This window comes from Ambystoma mexicanum, chromosome 1p (assembly GCF_040938575.1).
Source record: "Ambystoma mexicanum isolate Mex_15411 chromosome 1p, UKY_AmexF1_1, whole genome shotgun sequence".
Lineage (NCBI taxonomy): Eukaryota > Metazoa > Chordata > Amphibia > Caudata > Ambystomatidae > Ambystoma > Ambystoma mexicanum.
Window position 1 is genome coordinate 1,327,777,304 of NC_090921.1, and position 17,852 is coordinate 1,327,795,155.

The following is a 17,852-nucleotide window of genomic DNA, read 5'->3' on the forward strand; positions in this document are numbered from 1 at the left end:
CAATTATCAGATGTGCCGCATATGACTTTGCAGGTTAGCGAACATTGATTGTAGATTCTTTTGTTGCGCCTGTGTGTGGTTAAGGGCAATATGTTCACATTACATGAGAGGAACCCACCATGACAATTTGCTGTCAACTTGTAGAAAGATTTTCTCAATTCATTTATTTGTATTCATTTCAAAATGTCCTTTTACAAAACTATGAGGATGTGAATTCATAACAATGTATTGAGAATACATAATTTATCAAACATACACCAGGAAAGAAGTAATACATACATATCTCAATACATCACCCAAAACCTATAATAGGGCATATTTACAATTTTCACATTAATTCATTCATACTAAAAGTAAATAACAATAAATAAAAATACTCTTTAGCACTATAAGGACTTGTGTTTTCCCTATCGATCCCAACATTCTTTACATAGTATATCAGCCATTAGAGCCCTCAAAGCACTTCTTCACTCGGCGCCATACTCTGTACAGGCCAATATGTGTCGACCCACTTTCAGTGTATAAACAGTAAATCGAAAATTCAGAGGGTTTTGTCGACTCCTAATCGTGAGTCAAATGGCCTAATCGGGTCATGTAAATAGGGCCCAATTTAGAGCACTCCGTAAGTAGATGTCTTACCGTTTCGATACATTTTGGACTCTCACACACTCTACAGAAACTACCTACCTTCGGAATTTTCCATTGTGCATCACGAATGGCTCTTACAGGGAGCTGATTCGTGCGCATTAACAATCTGAATCGTCGAACTTCAGGATCAGGACAGCGTAGCAAGTAACCTTGCGGTTTCATATGTTTGTGTACAGCTTGCTCAACTTGGCTATAACAATGGAGTGTCTGCAAGTGTTCATAATGATTGGTCCAGTCCCATTTTTTCAAGCGGCGTGTAAAAGCACCTTTCAATTTCTGAACGTTCGGACACCGCCTAAAATCTGGTTTTCAGTGAAGCTTGCGGAACAGGTCTTTTACCAACTTCATGAACCCGTTGTCTTTTTCAGGTGCATGCTCAAGTCACTAATTGGCACCTAACTGTGTTAGTAGTGGACATACAGGAGATGCTTTAGATTTCAGGAAGAGTTCCCCTCTGCGTTTAAGCGCCAGAGATTTTAATGACACAAGGCCCAGTTCAAGGCGTATGTATTCAATAGAAGCAGATGGAGGTAGTCCCAGGACACAATGCCATAAAACCCCCTTAAGCACCTGTAGCCACTCTAAATCATGGATCTCCAGTGCTTTCAACCCACATAACATTTCGGGGGAAACCCACTGTTAATAAACATCATGAATGCCGCACAATGAAAACCAAGCATATTGGTGTGCAAATCTACGTACCATGAAAGAAATTTGTTTGGCTCTATGAGATTTTCATATAACAGTCTCGCGATAGCCTATTGTGTTTGTCATTTCTATTCCTAGGTATTTGTATATTTGGGTGTATTGAATACACCCAAGTTCAGTTGTCATGGGTTGCATCTTTACACAGTGTGCTGTGGCGAGCATTGTGTTGGGGAGGAGCTAGCGCCTTTACAGCACCACCCAAGCACTTTACAATTAGGCAAGACTTCTGTTGACTGTTTCTAAAGCACTATAGCACGGATAAAGTCTTTTTCATGCTAATATGATCACACACAGACATGGGGGGGCCACTAAATGAAGATAGTATTTAGATATAAGTGTAAATAACCATTAGCTAAATGAATGTGTAAATGTTAAAACGTATGCAGTTCTTAGCACGGTATGAGTCAAAAATACTCCCCCCTCCCTTCCCGGGAAAGAATGCAGCATGTACCTTAGCAGCTTTTTCGTTTGTTTGTTTATTATTATTTGTAATGCGCCGGCATACCCTGGGGTAACAGGGCGCAACAGATACAAGGATATGCAAAGCTTGGTTAGGACAACAACAATATGTACATACACACAGTCAAGGTAAAAGCATAACTATACAAGATAATGTACAAATGTGCACATGAGCGCAAGTGGAATATGTACATACACACAATCAAGGTAAAAGCATAACTATACAAGATAATGTACAAATGTGTACATGAGCGCCAGTGGAAGCAGTGTAAGCAGATAAGAATATGATGACTTGGTACCTAGGTATGTAGGAAGGACTGCGTTTTCAACCAAGAAGTAACCTTAGTTCGGAAGTTTTGATACGGCAGGTCCATTCTAAGGGTTGGCGGTAGGGAGTTCCACAGTTTCGCTGCTTTCACTGGGAAGCTGTTACCCCCTAAGGTGGAGCGTTTAAAGTTGGGGACAGAGAGGCAATCTTTGTATGCTGTTCTTGTAAGTCGCAGGGAGGTCTGTCTGTGAAATCTGTTAATCAGGTAAATTGGTACAGTGTTATTGAGAGATTTGTAGGTAAGTGATGCAGTTTTTAAGAGAATTTTCTCATTGATAGAAAGCCAGTTGTTTTGTTGGCTATGTGCAGTAATGTGAGCTCTCCTGGGGATGCCCAGTGCCGCTCTGAGAGCGTTGTTCTGAAGAGTTTGTAATTTGTTAGTAGTGGCTTTAGCAGAACCAAGATAGAGGGCATTGCAATAGACCAGGCGGGACAGTATAAGGGCTCTAGCGAGGGTCACACAGCTAGTGTCAGACAGCAAGGGTTTAGCTGCACGGATCAATTTACACGTGTAAACTGTGGAAGAGGCTAGAGAGTTCACGTGTCTGTTGAAAGAAAGGTTAGAATCCAGGTAAAAACCTAACGTTTTGACCACTTGTTCTACTTTGATGCTATTGCCATCAATAGTGAAGGAGGAATAGTCAGGGCCTAGTTTCTTTAAACTGGCAGTAGTACCCAGGATGATAAGTTCGTTTTTATCATCATTCAGGCATAGTCCATGTGTGGCCATCCATGCCTGGATGGTGATGTACACTCTATTCACCAAGGCCAAATCCTTCCCATAATCTCCAGAAAGCGGAAGGAGGATCTGGGTATCATCTGCGTAGTTGGTGTAGGTGATACCGAGATGATCCAGATCATCGAAAAGGGGCTTGGTAAATATGTTGTACAGTGTGGGGGATACACATGAACCCTGGGGCACACCACTGTTAATTGGTATGGGGTCTGCTGCTGCTGCAGGTGAAAAGACCCACATAGTTCTGCCATTAAGGAATGATATAATCCAGGTAATGGCCTCAACAGAGAAATGAGCTGCTGTGTCGAGGTGAGTGCACAGGACAGAATGGTCGACGAGGTTGAATGCTGCAGAGAGATCTAGTAGGAGGAGTAGGGCGGGTTGGCCATTGTCTCTGAGATTGTCAACCTGTGTTTTGAGGTTGATAAGAGCAGTCTCAGTCCCGTGTAGAGGACGGAAGCCTGATTGTCTAGCTCCTAGAAGGTGATGTTCTTCCAGGTACTTCTGTATTTGTAAGTAAGCGACCTTGTCCAAGATCTTTAAGAGGAATGGTATGGTTGTTATGGGTCTGTAGTTTGTAGGGGTGGCTGGGTCTAGAGTGGGTTTTTTTAGTAATGGAAGTACCCAGGATTGTTTTAAATTAGTAGGGATAGAGCCGGTAGAGAAGGAGGCATTAATTAACTTCGTAATGAAGGGGGATAGGTCACGGGCAGCATCCTTAATAAGCTGTGCAGGGCACAGGTCTCCCTGACAGTTGGAGGGTTTCAGGGATACGATGATTTTTCAACTTCAAGTGTGTTGACTTTAGAGAATTTGAAGCGGGTGGTTTCCCTTAGGGTGGGCTTGTCAGGCAATTTGGACGGTAGGGGGTCGTTCAAGGAGGCTTTTTTGCAAGAGATTTTGTTTTGTAGGTAGCAATCTTGTTAGCTAGGGCATTTTGGATTTCTGAGCACCTGTTTTTATCTTTGGTGCAGGTATCTAATGGTACTATGGGGGTTTCTACTTCTTTCAGGATGGAAAATAATTCCTTCATATTTGATTTGGCTTCGGATATGCGAGAGTCAAAGGAGGTTTGTTTCCTGTCCATCAAAAAACCCAAGCAGGCTGGGGCTCATGTACACAGTGTAGAATTATGGGAAAATAAGGTTTTAAGAGGAATTACTGAATAAGATAAAATATGAGTATATTGAGTGAAGTATGGAGAGTATGACGTGAAAATGTGTTTATATATGAATGTTTATGATATAGCAAAATGATGATAAACAGGAGCTACAATGTATTCTTGCATAGGTTAGCAGTATGCTAAGAAGTTAGCCCTAAACGGAAACCCTGCCATGCAGGAAGGAAGACTGCAGCATCCCTTGTAAGGGAAGAAGGACAGATTTAGATGAGCCATGCAAGTATCCAGTGACCAAGTTAAACAGTAGATAAGGCTCCTGCTTGGCACCAGTCTGCAGGAGCTTGGAATGGTTAGGGACAGAATGCCATTCAGGGAGAAGAGTTCTTTGCCCCCATCCTCATTTTCTGTACAGATTACATTTGTTATCCTTGCAAGATAAAAACTCTTTGCCTTAATTCCCTAGAGTAGTGAACTTGCATCTGGTGTGAGCGTGATTAGGGGTCCCCGTATAATTAAAGGGGTACCCTGTAAATTGGGCTACCGTTCAGTGGTGACCCCAATGTGATCTTAGTTTCTTGCCACCATACTTTGCAAAGCCCCAGACCAGTCGGCCACGGCCATCTATAGTGACCGTCCACTAAATCAAACAACACGCGTTTCCCGAGCGGTTTTAGTAGAAGCCATTTTAAAAGAAATCCTCTCCGCTCACTGAAGCAGAGCGTGGCTCCAGAAAGACAGGCCAGCATGGGGACTTCGTAACGGAGGTAGACTGAAGTGAAACACGCACGTGAGTATACTCTTGCAAGTGATTCCAACATGGGAACATGCATGTATAATAAGTTTGGTGATGTGAATGATAGCAGGGTGAATAGGACTTTTTGGTGATGTATTATGGAATAGGACTTTTGGTGATGTGTTATGAAATAGGACCTTTGGTGATGTATTATGGAATAGGATTTTTGGTGATAAGGAATAGATTGGATAGGATTTCAGGTGATGTGTTAAGGAGTAGATTGGATAGGAGAAGAGTTATGTATTGAAATTGTCACGTATATCTGTTTTTCTACTTTTTATAATGGAAAAAGGGAACCTCAGCATATAAAAGACTCAGATGAAAGGGAACCTCAGCGTATAAAAGACTGAAATGAAAGGCCACCTCTGCATATAAAAGACTGAGATGAAAGGGAACCTCTGCGTATAAAAGACTGAGATGAAAGGGAGCCCCAGCTTATAAGGACTGTGAGGTAAGGGATCGTCGGCCATAACAGATTGAGAAGGTAGTACCACGCATTATTCTTTTATGACGATAGAAGCAATAGGATTCTTAGCATATGAAAAAATGCTGGGAAAGTTGTATTACAAAGGATACAAAGAAAAACAGTGGCGGCTTGGTATAAGGAATGGGCCTGGATTTTAGTCATTTACTTTTTCAAATATTTTCTCTTGCTGTCTTTTGTGGTAAAAAAGGATATAAGGTTGATGAGTCGCGGTCCGTGTGTGTGAAATCAAAGTGAAGAAAGTATAAAGGGCGTGGGGGAAAAAGTAGGTTGATCTGTATTTTTGTGTAAAAAGCTGGAGCATGCATAGCAATAGGGTCTAAGTGAAGCATTAGGGACTTGCGCAACATTATGGAGGAAAAAACTCCAATAAAACACATGCATAGGGTTCTGCCACTGTACTGTTACAGAATAAATAAACAATGTATAGTAGAAACAAAGGAGGGGGGGTATCCTGCTCCTGGCCAGATCAGGGCTCCCATAACAGAAACATGCTATGCTAGAAAAATATTTCTTATTTTTAGCAGTAAAATATAAAGGGAACAAGTCCCAAAAAAGAAAAGAGATTTTAGATCTCTGGAAATTATTCAAGGATATGGAAGATCAGGAAGGTGAAAAAGAGATCCAATGTAAGGGGCTATGCCCTGTAACGCCTAAACCTGCAGTAGGGTATAAAATCCCAGTCTATAAGCTTCCAGTGGTAGAGAGAGTGTGAACAGGATTATCAGAACTAGCAACTAGTGGTGGGGGAGGGGGGATCGAGAGCTTTTGCCCCTCCATATAACCCATCCACAAGCACTGATGTGTCTGTAGCATCGGTGTACCCAGAGGGTCCACAAGTAGACATAGACAACGAGTTAAGAGCATTGCAGGAAAGGTTGGTCAGGTTACAAGAACCTGAAGTATCTCCAGAAAGAAGTGTACTGGTGAAAAAAAAAAAAGTAGATTGGAAGTCAGGAAATCTTTAGTTTAGGTTTGACCCTGGGGCAATAAGAAATGTTTGTGTTGAAAAAGATGATGGGCAGATGGTATGCAGCACATATCGGAAACAAGAAGAAAATATAAATGGCTATCTACATATGAGAAAATCCAACTAAAAATAGCCTCTCTAACCCATAAATGCCTCAATAACAAGGCACCATGCTTCTTGATCGACAGAGTCTCTAGAAAAACCTCTACCAGACCACTGAGAACGACTAATTCCAACTGTCTACAGGTGCCTCGGTTCAAATTATCTACTATTGGAGGCACTAGGTTCACAGTCAAAGTGGCATAACTATGGAACTCCTTTCCAGCCTCACTGGGAATGGACCAAACATTCCCTAAATTTAGACAGAACATGATCAATTGGCTCCTAGAGAATGACAACTAATCTTGTCTAGCCAGATGTACAATTGTAAATAATTGTTCTGCTGTACACCCTCTACTAGCCAGTGCATACATTTCCACATATGCCCTTACCACTGTAGATATCCTCATACTTCTATCTCATTGTACTTACTTGTCTCTCTGTACTCACCTCCATGAATCACACCTTTCAAGATCTAACAAGAAATCGTCTCCATGACCATTTCCAACCGTATGTTGTTTCCACACTACTTCCGCAACTAAGCTCTAAATTTGCGGTAAACACGTGGTATGGTAAATATGTTGTAATGTAAATACGTTGTCTTCCATCCAGACAAAGCTGTAATATATTGTTTGTATGACTAAACTGTAAATATATTGTTTGCCTTAAAATTGCTGTAACCAAGCTGTACGCCTGCTTTCCTCTCGCGCCCTGATACCTTCGGGTCTGGTGCGCACAATAAATAAATAAATAAACAAACAAACAAACATATGGACGGTCCTGGGACAACAAGTAGAACAAACAAGGGAAAATGGAGGGGAAGATCAAGGTGGTAGAAATAATGAAGAAGCAGGACAAGATGGAGATCAAGGAGAGGAGGTGGTGAGAAACCCGTACCTGCCACAAGAGGCAGTGAGGAGGGACAGACCAAGAAATAGACCAGATTTAATGGTGGTAGTACAAGATCACAAGAAAAAAGTGGTTGAAAACACAATAGATATGCAGATGCCTCTTATAGACAAAGGAATAGGGATAACACAGTATGTGCCATGGACTCAAATGGACAAAACTAATTTGATCAAACCCCCCCCCCAGCTTATAGCCAGAGCTAGTAAATGGATCTATGAATTTGGAAAACAAACGGGGGTACCCTTAGCACTAGGATATTTTAAGAGTTTACTGGTCACCATAGTTGGGGACCAGGCTGAGGACATATGGGCAAGGGTGGGGTACTCTGAGGTACGTCTTTCAGATAATGAACAAGATGAAGCAGCCTTTAATGAGGTAAGGGCAAGGGTATGGGATGCCCTATGAAGGATGTACCCAGATTCCCCTGACTTAAATTCTTTAATGGAGTGCACAATGGGTGATGATGAGGACCCAGTTAGGTTTATTCTTAAGTTACAGGAAATATGGAGAGTTGAGACAGTACCTATTTCAATTTTATCGTAAAGAGGGGATTACCAAAAGAGGTCCAGAAGGCACTAGATAAAATTGTGGGAATTGAAGCCAAAGGATGGGCAGAGATACGAAGTATAACAGTCCACCATTGTAAGAGAATCAATGAGCAGGACAGGGAGACAGCCCAGAAGCGGCAAACGGATGAGGCAAAACTAGTGGGAAAAAAACTAAATAAGGGTGTCGTCCAAGCACTGGTGACTGCACCGGCTCAGGGGGAAAGGACAGGAGACACTCAACAAATTGGGAATGCCACAAATGCATCACTATGGGGCGAAGGAGGACAGGGACAATGGGGTGGAGCAAGAGGGGAAGTACCCCAACCCACAGTGGCAGTATGAAGGAGCACCAAGGAGAAGAGGACCATTTTGAGGAGCAAGAGCAGGAGGCTTTGGGGGGATAGGGCTTCGGGGAGGAGGATTGGGAACGTCACAGTGCTGGTATTGCAAGAAATGGGGGCATGTTGCAAGGGAATGTAGGAACAGGCCTTGGATGGGATTTAATTATGGGCCATCGCCTCCAGGGCAGGGATTCCAAGGGCCTCAAGGAATGGGACAACAGCAATTTGGGGGAGGGGGTCAAAATCAGTTCCCTTATAGGGCTGACAGACAAGGACAACGTGGGCAACAACTACAGCAGGGTGAGGGAACACAGTTTAACAGGATGGCATGGGGAACAGGTGCACCATTCCAAGGAGTTACAATGACGTGGGCGGTCCTTTTTCATTCCCTGGGACAAACACATATTTTGATTAGGACAGCCCAAAGAGAGCACCCGCGTGTTCAATCCTATTGACAACCGCACAGCCTGAAGAGGAGTCCTTGGGGGAGGTGGAAATCGGAAACAGACAATTTATATTTATGGTAGATTCAGGTGCAACTAAATTATGCATTATGGAGGGGGGCTTTCCATTATCAGGTAAAACTCTTGACACGCAGGGACTCTCTGGGGGCTATTTCTGCGGTTCCATACACTGAGGAGCTGGATATAAAAGTGGGAGGGGAGGTAGTATGAGCCCCCTTATATTCAGAGATTTCCTCTGTGAACTTGTTGGGTAGGGATTTGCTCAGTAAACTAAATATAACTATATCATTCACAGATCAAGGGGTAGTGTTTTCCATTCCAGGGATGGGTGTAGCCCGAGCAATGGTAATAATCAATGCAATAGCAAGTGAGTCAGTGGTACATGGAGTTCCTGTGGTCCCAGATATATTTCTATGGTATTAAAGGTATTAGTAAAAGCAGTGCCTCCAATTGCGACAAAGTATTGGCAAGTGCCCACAGATTTTATTTTCCAACCCATGGTGCCACCCGAGATCGTGGCAGGGACAATATTGTCATTAGATTTATAAGGACTAGTAGTGTCAGACAAAAGAGCAGTCCTGATTGGAACAGACCAGGACGGGTGCGAAGGCGCACAGTCCTATTTGTAGACCCGACAGCACAATTGAAGAAAATGACTGATGAGTTATTTGAGGACAGTGAGCAAAATGTGGGATTATTCTGGGAATCTGCATCCCCTGTGATATCATGGTGCAGTATAGGAAGGTACAGTGCCCCCTGATGGCAGTGGTGACCCAGCCTTTTTTATTTTTTAAGGAGGACATGCGATATGTGACAGCACAATTATGCACTGTTAATCCACATGATGATGGGTTACTGAGAGATGTGACCCCAGTACAGATTACATTGAAGTCAGGTGCTTAGCACAATCATCCAGTATGTGGATGATCGGTTGGTATGTACTGAAAATGAACAACAGTGCGGGAGGGATTCTGTTGCATTATTGCAATTGCTGGCTCAAAAAGGGTACAAGGCAGATAAAATGAAGCTACAATACTGCCACCAGTAGGTACAATACTTGGAACAGCTCAGTTTTGCAAACAGGAAAACAATTATTTTTGCAAACGGGAAAATATATTACCAGAAAGGGCGGCGGCAGTACGCGCCACTCCTAGGCCCAGTACTGTGAAGGAAATGTAGCAGTTTTTTGGGCTTATGTAATTATTTTAGGGCATGGGTCCTAGATTATGCAGTCTACATAAGGCCACTGTTACAAAGTCCCAGGGAAGACAGAAGACTTAAAAGTAAATTGGAATGGACTGACAAAATGACTAGACGATTTGAGGACTTAAAAGAAGCTAGTTGCAGGGCCCCTGTTTTAGCAACTCTGGATTATATACATGAGTTTTATTTATTTTCCTACTCTGATGAATGGCTCATGCATTGACGGAAGGAAACATAGTATATGTTGATGGGTCATAAATAATTGACAAGGTGACAGGACGGATGCACACAGGGACAGTAGTGGGGCACGGTAAAGGGGGAGAAATAGTGACCACCCCTGTAGAAAGCGAGACCATGGTTTCATACATAGAATTGCCCATATTACAACTAGACCATTATTACTTGGGGAGCTCAAACTGTCTCAAAAGACTCTTCCACACTGCTCGGAGGAATACCAACTTTTTAGCTCTGCAGAGACTTTCTTTTCATTTTTCTTCGCTCCTGGGGTACAAGCAGCTGCTGCACTTCTATACCCCCGGAGGATGCAGAGAATGGGTCACTATGCCACGTCATCAAGGCAGTGCACAATCTAGGTGTTCAAATGAAAAAAAGGTGGAGTTCAGAACACGGATTGGCTATCGCTTGCCTTTGACTGGGTCCTGTCATGGCTGGAGGCAGCAGTAAAAATACTGATTCCTGTTATCGTATTCTTCTTGGTCCTCTTCTGCACGTGCCAATTGGGTCTCCGATGTTGTTTTCATATAGTCCCTAATAGTGCAAAGATGATGGTATCAATTGCGGGATGTAAAACACCTTGCCATACAATAAACAGCGAAACTCAAACTAATATTTCTGGGGTTGTAGATATGTCGGGTGGGGATGAGTTTGTTACCGTAGAAGTAATGAAAGGGGGGAATGTTAGGGAGGAGCTAGCGTCTTCCGGCATCCCCCAAGTGCTTTAATTGCAAGCCTTCTGTTGACTGTTTCTAAAGCAGTAGAGCACATAGAAAGCCTTTTTCATGGAAAAATAATCACACACAGACATGGGGGGCCTCTAAATGAAGATAGTTAGTATTTAAATATAAGGTGTAAATAACCATTAGCTAAATTAATTTATAAATGTTAAAACTTATGCAGTTCTTAGCACGGTATGAGTCAAAAATACTCCCCATCCCTTCCCGGGAAAGAATGCAGCCTGTGCTCAAAATAGACTACGGGCATTACTTGGTGCTCTGCTAGCGCTGGCAGGACAGCACATAACTTAGCAGCTGTTTCCTGTCCATCAGAAAACCCAGGCAGGCTGGGGCTCATGTACACAATGTAAAATTACGGGAAAATAAGGTTTTAAAGGGAATTACTGGGTCTGATAAAATACGAGTATATTGAGTGAAGTATGGAGAGTATGACGGGAAAATGTGTTTATATATGAATGTTATAATATAGCAAAATGATGATAAACAGGAGCTACAATATATTCTTGCATAGGCTAGCAGTATGCTAAGTAGTTTGCCCTAAACAGAAACCCGGCCATGCAGGAAGGAAGACTGCAGCATCCCTTGGAATAAGGACAGTTTTGGATGAGCCATGCCAGTATCCAGTGACCAAGTTAAACAGTATATAAGGCTCCTGCTTGGCACCAGTCTGCAGGAGCTTGGAATGGTTAGGGACAGAATGCTGTTCAGGGAGCAGAGTTCTTTGCCCCCATCCTCATTTTCTGTACAGATTAAATTTGTTATCCTTGCAAGATAAAGACTCTTGTCTTTAATTCCCTAGAGGCGTGAACTTTAATCTGGCGTGAGCATGATTAGGGTTACCCGTATAATTAAAGGTGTACCCCTGTAAATTGGGCTACCTTTCAATTGTTTTTTCAAATTGATAGTCAAACTGTGCTCATCCGCATAACTAGCAAGGGTATTCAACCTCAACTTCATTCCTGAAAATAAATGATCACATAATACTAGATCGTCAGCATAGAGCATGGCATTAACAATACATTGACCAATCTTGGGGGGGCGTTAGCACATAGTGTCATCTTGGAGGGAAGGTCTGCTATGTAGAGGTTAAAGAGCAGGGCAGTAAGATTGCATCCCTGCTTTACACCTCTACCTGTTCTCATGTTACCAGATAACAGTCCATCGTTACCTAGACAGATCTATGATGTAGTCCCTGAATGTAAAGTCACTATGATCTGAAGTAGCCATTCGGCGCAACCAAGCGCCCAAAGTTCTTTCCACAGCAGCTCACAATTAACTTGATCAAATGCTGCAAGAAAATCAATGAGCATTATATATACAGATGGCCTGTTCTTGGATTTAGCACGCACCATAACTGAATCTAACAAACAAATATTATGGGTAGTACAGGTTCCCTGGCGAAAACCAGTCTGCAATGCATGCAAAATATTGCTCTCACTAACCCATGCTTTCAAGTGTTCTAGGAAAAACCCAGCAAATACTTTTCCTGTAGTATCTAAAAGTGATAATAATCGATAGTTCTCAGGGAGCAAACGATCCCCGGTTTGAAATACGGGTACATAGATGGCTTTTTTCCGTGATGCAGGAATTTACCGTTCCAGACAAACCTTCTAGAACAAATCACAGAGAACAATGGCTCATAATTCACAGTCACCTTTAAGCACCAGCGCAGAGAGACCAATCGGCCCAGGGACTCGAGAGGTTTTTTTTTGGTTAAATGTGTTATTCTCAATATTATGGCCACATGTTTGTGCTAAAAATGATTCTGATGTTTCGTGAGACTGTGTCACCTAGTTTTTATCAATCCCCTTAATTTGATGTAATCAGTTTTAATCATTGAGATAAATTGCAATGAATACCGAAGTTCGCTAAAAAGTTTTATTGTCCTCGTTCGGGCATGTATTTTTAAGCATACTGTAATCGATCTTAAAAAATTTTCCTACGCATTTTACCTTAGTTTTCCTCACTTTTACACAGGCGAAAACAACGGGTTGGGCGCGACCATCTTGTGCTAATCTTATCCCTAAATTCAAGTGCCCTCGCGTCAAGAATACAATCGCCGGCCTTCAAACTGCCATGACTAGTCCAAAAGATATGCTCCACCTATTTTCATGACGTTCGTGGCCAGTGTAGCCAAACAGCCCCGTCATCACCCACGCCATAACGTTACTTAATGCAGAACCAGGAAAATAAACACAAACATCCTCTCACAGCGCATAACTTTTCTTTCTTGCCCCAAATAGGAGAGCAAAACATTTTTTTTTTTTAAAACATCAATAGTCTGCAATGTAACATGTGTTTTTATTTTTCAAAGAACGCTCACAAGAGAATATTAAGTCCATGAAATGAACTATGTTTTTGCCATACAAATTATAGCTATCGAACATTGCATGCTTCGAAAGAGTATTCTGTTGATTCAGCACCTAGTTTACGCTAAGCTACTGCGCAGTACGAGTCATCCACAAGCTATGGTGCTCGTATTTCCTGAAGAGTAAGCCCGTATTGCAGAACATCACGATTGTAATTGTGAAGTTGTTTTCTTATTGCCATTTCTTAAAATCAGAGCTTCTCTTAAATATACACACACACGCTGTGAATTGTTTAAAGCGGCAGGGTTTATTAAAGCGTGTATTTGCACTCTCTCGCTTACTAGTGCAGCGCAACCCGCTTCATCGAAAAGTACATTTTGGGGGATTAAGCACCCAGACTTTACATACCAGCATTGAGCAGATCCTAATTGGAGTGCATTTTGTTCCAATTCAAACTGATTAGATTGTGTTATTAGCAGGAATAGCTACGAACACCAGACAGAACACGTCACAGGAACTACGGTTCCCAGAAGTCCTAGCTGGGCTCTTTAGGAAATGTCAGGTGCTTCAGCACCGGCGCTTCAGAGCCCAGCTAGTCTTTGGTCCTCGCCGACATCGACATACGAGACCACAGGCTACTACTTCGGAGCTTAGGTCACAACTTATTCGGAGGTAAGAATGGGGCGAATGAACATCATACCATTGCTGCTGGACCTTCAATAACAACAGCAATTAGCGACAGTCCAGCAATAGGTTGATAAAGATATGGCGAAAAAAGGGGAACGGACGCGGGATGATTCAATCTCGATTAACCATACGGGAGAACAGAACGCAGCCCACGCTTTTAGCCTGGACACGAGTGCAAAAGGGAAAACCAACAAAGCCAGAAAATCCTTCACCAGTACGGTTCTAGGTCAAATGTTCGAATGCAAAGGATCGAATGTTTCCGTCTACCACAGTATGCAAGGGCTGTGAAGTCCTGCATTTAAAACATAAACTAACTAGCAACACCTGTATCAACAGAATAGTGATCTATAGACTACCATTGTTGATATCGGACTTCAATGACGAAATCACCCAACAGCTTAACATCTTAAAAAATCCTAGCACTGCAATCCTATTAATAGGAGATTTTATTAGGTGGTGAGGTAATCCCAAGGACAAGGAAGCCATCCTCCTGGAAAAAGGACTGAACTGATTTTAAGGTTATCAACTCAGAGTCTACAACACCACAAGGCAATCAACTAGACTGGGTGGTTACTCATAATCTTGAGACCAAAATGGGACTGACCACTAATAATTTCTGAATCACAGCCAAAGAGAAATAACGAGCAAAAAATGTCCCTGAGTAGACATTTCAAGCATGCTACCTCAGTGCACCTAGGTCAGTGCATAAAGGAAATCCTCTTGAATACTACTGAGGAAGATGCATGCGAAAATATAGTACAAGTTTTTGACTCACAAACTCAGAAGCGAATAAAGAGAGAGCAGTTAGCGCCAACAGTGGCCACCAAAAATGGATTAATATTGAGTTGCAGCAGCTGAAAAAAGGAAAATGGAACGCAATTGGTTAAAAAAATCCCACAAAAGGTAACCGAGACAAATGGAGGGATATAGACAGAAACTATTTAAAAAAGCATAGCAGAAGCAAAAAAAGAGTTCTACAATGGCCAAATCTCAGTTGCGGCCAACTCCACAAGAAAGCTGTTTGAGATTCTCAAATCAGTAGATAAACCTAAAGCCCTGACCCCAACTTTCAAACACTCACAACAGTACTGTGCAAAGGTGCAAGAAGCCTTCACCAGTAAAATACAAAAAGCCAGAGATGCTATAAGAACATTCCAGGACAATATCCAAAATCAAATAGACCAGAGTAGGCCCATCCTCCCACGAAACAACCAGCAACAATTTAAGTTTAATTCCATCACGGTGGAGGATATTGATGGAGTTCTAACATCCATGAGACCAACATTGTGTTCAGAAAAAAAAAAACTGCTTCAGTCAGAAAGATCCCGTAACCTATGGCCAATAACAAACTGTAACTTTTTGTTAAAAGTATTAGACAAAGTTGCCACAGCACAACTCCAAAGATATGTGGAAGCCAATGACATCCTACATACACAACAATCTGGTTTCAGGATAGCACACAGCACTCAGACTGCATTGCTGGATCTACAAACTAAGATGTTGAGTATCATGGCTAGGAGTAAGATTGGCCTATTGGATCTAAGCGCGGCCTTTGACCTCCTGGACCACCAGCAGCTTCAATGGGCCTTGGAAAATCTAGGCAACTGCGCCTGTGAAGCAACCAGATGGGTCGTCTCATTTTTATCAGAGAGGAAATCGAAAATCCACTGGGGTGAGTCCTTCTCGAACGAAACACCCTACTGTGCGGCGTCCCCCAGGGCGCAAGTCTATCACTGCTGTTATTCAATCTGTATTTAAGGTGTCTCTGCATAGTGCGCGATAAGATCGGAGCTTATTTTACAAACTATGCAGATGACACTCAGCAGGTGATAGAACCCAGTGGGTGTTACGTTGCAGACTCTGCCAAGGTAACATCCCTTTATAACATCATTGAAGCCTGGATGGAGAAAAGCTGGATGTGCCTTAACGGGAATAAAACAGAGATGATGATGGTTCTCCACAAGCCTGTGCAAAGCTCAGTGAAGAGTATAAGACCATTAACATCAAAAGCTCCCTGATTACCGTGGTTCAGTAGGTGAAGACGCTGGATCTATACCTGGAAGCCTCAATGGGTTCCGAGGCTCAGGTCTCTTACTTCTCAAAAAACTGTCAATATTACCTCCGACTGCTCAAGCCTATCAGGCCATTCTTGAGTGAGGACAACAGTGCTACCATAGCCAGAGCCACAATTCTATCCAGGTTTGACTATGGTAACACACTCATGATTGGCGCAAGCAAAGGCTGCATCGCCAGGTGCCAAGTCCTGCAAAACAGCGCTGTGCCAAGTCCTGCAAAACAGCGCTGTGAGAATCGTAAAGAAAAAAGCTAGAAGAGACCACATAAACATAGATAGGAACGATCTGAATTGGCTGACAATGGAAGATGGGATCTAGTTCAAAAACTTGATGCTGGTAAACAAATGTGAATCAGGAAAGGCACCAGTGTACCTGAAGGAAAAGATCTCACCTTATGTACCGGGAAGGTATTTGAGATCAGAGGACCAGGGCCTAATTAACTGTCACAAATTTAAAAAGTCCAGTGGACTGGGCCGTGCCTTCCCGGTGAAAGCAGCCCAGAGGTGGAACAGCTTACCAGCACAACTCGGGCTTGAGAAGAATTATTGCGTGTTCAGAAAGGCACTGAAAACCAACCTATTTATGTAAAAAGCTCACTAAGGAAAAATAGTCTATATGTGTGCGCCCTGATTCCTGCGGGCTTATCGACTCAATATAAATTTATAAATAAATTATAAATAAAATTCAAATGTTGTTTATAACTTCCTCATGATATGCTGATTGCGATCAGCGATCAATCAATCCCTGTACTCCAATTCTTGTGTTTCCTCATGTTACACCAGCAAAACTTTCTAATGACGCATACGATGTTCCGTTCGTGAGAAGATATGGATTCTTTAACTAATTCATGGAACATTTTCCTATGGGATTGTGCCATTATAAAACACTTCCATGAACAAGGCGCATTGTGTCCTTCGAACAGTTGCTGACTTTCGCTCAAGGCCAAATAACAATAGCAGCCTGTTTTCAGTGTTTGAAGCCACAGATGGGTAGGTTTCAATTTTGTGAAAGAATGCCACAAAAAAAAAAAAGAAAATTGACACGACGCTGCTTCGGGCAAGGGGTTCAGAAAACCAAGGACAGTTACTAACAGCTATGTAAAATATGTTTCACCACAGGATCATAAGAACAATCCAGAAAGGTATGTGTTGCTGCTACGACCAGGGATATATCATCTCTGTAAGAAAATTCTATCGAAACCCCACCTCTCCCTCGTCCAGCACTGTTTCATGGCACAAAGCGCAGAATGTATGGGTCAGTATGACTGTATTTCTTCCTTCCTTCCCCTTGGCACCAGCCCCGAGCCTCCCAGGTGCATGCCATAGTAATGTACTAGTATTCCTAGCATATTATCGTAGTTTTCACAATGTAATTTATGAGAGACCTGACCGTTGCTCCATGGAGATATGAGCCCAGACGACTGTGAAACAAACCAATTGTAGCCTGGCATCCCCTATGGAGCAGGATCATGTATACTGTCTTACCAATCAACTGTGCGGGTTCAGACCCTATATGTGATGTCCTTACTGATGATGTGGCCCTCAAAAGGCACCAACATTAATTCTGGAGTCAGAAGGTTCTCGAGCAGCAGAGTCCTTTGCTGATATTTTTCGTATTCCGTACAATTAAACCTTGTTATCCTTGCACGCTATCTCTTGGCTTCTTTCCCTAGAGGGTAGTATTCATTCTGGCGTGAGCGTAACAGGGGACTGCCTTCAATTGCACAGCGCTTACTATAATTCATGCATGTCCGTTCATACTACCTTGTGCACCTGAGGCAACCCTCTCTACCATCATGCGAGACAGGTGACATTGCTGCCCATACTAAATAAGTTACATTCATGATCCGACTAGGCCTTGTGCCAATCAGCCGTGCTAGTGCATAGGGGATGGAAGAGGGTGTTAAGAGGGATTTCTAAACTTTTACCTGATGGGCCGAAGTTTAGGGGGCCACCCTCGGTTTAGTGAAACAGGGGAACTTTCTGGACAAGTCAGAC